The sequence below is a fragment of the Geospiza fortis genome, unplaced genomic scaffold, assembly GCF_000277835.1.
Source record: "Geospiza fortis unplaced genomic scaffold, GeoFor_1.0 scaffold172, whole genome shotgun sequence".
Lineage (NCBI taxonomy): Eukaryota > Metazoa > Chordata > Aves > Passeriformes > Thraupidae > Geospiza > Geospiza fortis.
The window spans coordinates 3,747,977-3,750,362 of record NW_005054309.1 but is presented as its reverse complement, the minus strand read 5'-3'; the positions used below and the strand labels follow the sequence as shown (position 1 = coordinate 3,750,362).

Below are 2,386 nucleotides of genomic sequence, written 5' to 3'. Positions count from 1 at the left end.
CAGTCCCCAGGCCGGCTGCAGTGGGAATGCTCTATCCAGGGGCAACAGCGGATCCTTTCTCCAGCACAGGGGTTTGAGCCGAGAAGTTTGTCCCAGCGGGGCTGTGGGAGCAGAGGCCCTGTGGGGAGCGGACGCGGTGGAACAGCACAGGGAATGTGCCGCGTTCCGGGCCCTTGCCGACCATCCAGGGCTAAAACCCCAGGCTTCAAAACACCCTGGCCCAAGGGAGCATGGACAGCCACAGACTGGATCTGCCTGTCGCCCTGGGGCTGCGGGTAGGCTGGGACAGGGACCTGCTCTCCCTAGGAGCCACTCTCCCAGGCTGTTCCTGTTCTGAGCAGCCTCTCTGGATTCAGGACTCCATTTAAACTTGGAGTTTCCCACGTGCTTCCCTGTGAACTCCCATGCAGAAGCACTGTAGTTTGCTGCACGTAGTCCTGAGCAGATTTGGGCTCTAGTGAAATAGCCGAACCCCGCAAGGCAGCAAGATTTCTAGGGGGGATTTTCTTCACCAGCTCTGCCCAGTGACGCCCCCCAGACCCCAGCTGGGTGTCACACAGATTGACCACGCTCCTCTCTGCGCTGGCAAACTCCTGCCTAATTGACCGCTTTGCTGGAGCTCCCAGGTATTTTCTTGGCAGAGAGATTTGCTTTCTGTTTAATTACTTTTCACAGAAATGGCATGTTTCTTGGTGGGGCACTCGGTGAAGTTGGCCCTGCTGTTTTATGGGTGTTTGGGGTAGGGCTGTGAGGGAAAGCGGATCGTGGGGCTCTGCAACACTCGCTGGATTCATTAAATCTCCTGTTCCTCGGTAAAAGCTGCGCTCGAGGAAGCCTTTCCATCCGTGCTGCCGAGGAGGGGAGGAGAAGGGCTTTCCTTTGTGTCAGGCGGAGCATGCGGAGAGCTGGGAAGAGGGAAAACTTGGAGCACCAGGATCTGTTTGCAGCCCCACATTTCTCCCTCAGTGTACAGCAAGGCTGTGGCTGCCAGGCCATGCCTGCCCAGCCCTTGCAATTGGGAATAGCGGCCTCTGGTTTTTAAGGAATGAACCGAAACTCCTTGTTTTGTTATGATGACTTACTGCAAGAGATATTTGGGGAAACCAGTTTGTTGCATTTTCTTTCCGTGAGCCGTTTGCTGCTGCCGCTGGAGCAGAGGAGCTTGGCGTTTAATTAAAACAGCCCCAGCAATCTGAATCACAGACTTGCATGTTTTTAAAATTGTAGCTGTTCCTGTTGTGCTGAGTCAAACTGGTTTGTCGGGATTAAGCGTCTCCGCCTGGGAGCCGCGCTGGGGGAAGGGTGCTGGGGTGGCCCCGGGGTCGGAATCCCCATTCCCAGCTGGTGCAGACCACAGGGTGGGTGTCAGCCTCCCCCGGAGGAGAACCCTGGGAAAGGGGGACTCTACCCAAGGGCTGCGGTGGAGCTGGTGGTTGCTGTTGCCACAGGCTTCTCAGTGGTTGAAACCATAATGAGCTGCTGTTGTTTCTGGGTCCAGCATGTTCCCATGAAGCGTTTGGGGGATGGTGGTGCCCCTCCATGGGCAGGAATCTCCTTGCAGAGCCAGGCAGAGCCCCATGCCCCAAGGGATGGGCTGCCATCTTGAAGGCCGGGCAGCCTGTTGCAGTGACACTCCCACCCGACTGGGACCGTCCCATTTGAAGTCATGTTTTGGTTTTTTTTATTGCATTTTTGTTGTTGTTGTTGTTGCTCCAAACCCAGCCCTGTGCTCTGGCTGGGCGGTGCTGGCTGTGGGGCATGGGCTGTTCCCTCACAGAGCTGAGCCTCAAGTGGGAGCCATTTTGTAGGGAAGGTGGGTGGGCATCCTGCCTGTGATGGGACAGGCTTGGCACTGTTGGTGAAGCCTCATCCTCCTGTGCTTGGGGACCATTATCACCCACCCTCAGCATCGCCACAGAGGAGGCATGGAGCTGAGCTTGGGAGTGGGGCAACATTCCCTTTCTGCAGGGCCACGTCCCTTTCCCACAGTGCCACCACCACTCCCAGAGGGGCTGCATCCCTCCCCTGGTGCCCACTTTCCCCTCGGCGCAGCTCAGCCCTCCAGCCTGTGCTGCCTGAGCTGGGAGGTAGCGAGCCCAGTGCTGTCTTCGCATGGCCGCCCCGCTGAAGAGGAGCGGGAGCCATCTTGAGAAGAGGCTGGAGCGCAGCGCAGGGCCGAGCACCGGCCCCATGGCCGCTCTCCACGCACGTGCCAGCGTGTGCTGGCTGAGGGTCCCCGGCTGGGACCAGGGGGAGGATTTTGCTGGGGGGTTTTCTTTATTTTATTTTTGCCCATTGCTAAGCCCCATTGCTGCGCTGCGGGGCCTGGCGTTTCTCATGCATGTGGCAGGAGCTGTTGACAAACACCTGTTTCTGGGCCCCCTCC

General features: G+C 58.0%; 1 protein-coding gene across 3 annotated transcripts in view; it reads left to right on the top strand.

Annotated features, from left to right (window-relative positions):
- Nucleotides 1–539: 539 nt before the first annotated feature.
- The window catches only part of EPHB3 (EPH receptor B3), a 24,293-nt gene continuing 22,446 nt past the window's right edge, over nt 540–2,386 (top strand). Inside the window, exon 1 of one of the 3 annotated variants that reach the window (XM_031055357.1) lies at nt 540–626. The gene's annotated coding sequence lies outside the window, so the exon portion shown is untranslated. The remainder of the gene's footprint in view (nt 627–2,386) is intronic. The other 2 variants (XM_031055355.1, XM_031055358.1) reach the window with 2 other exon arrangements.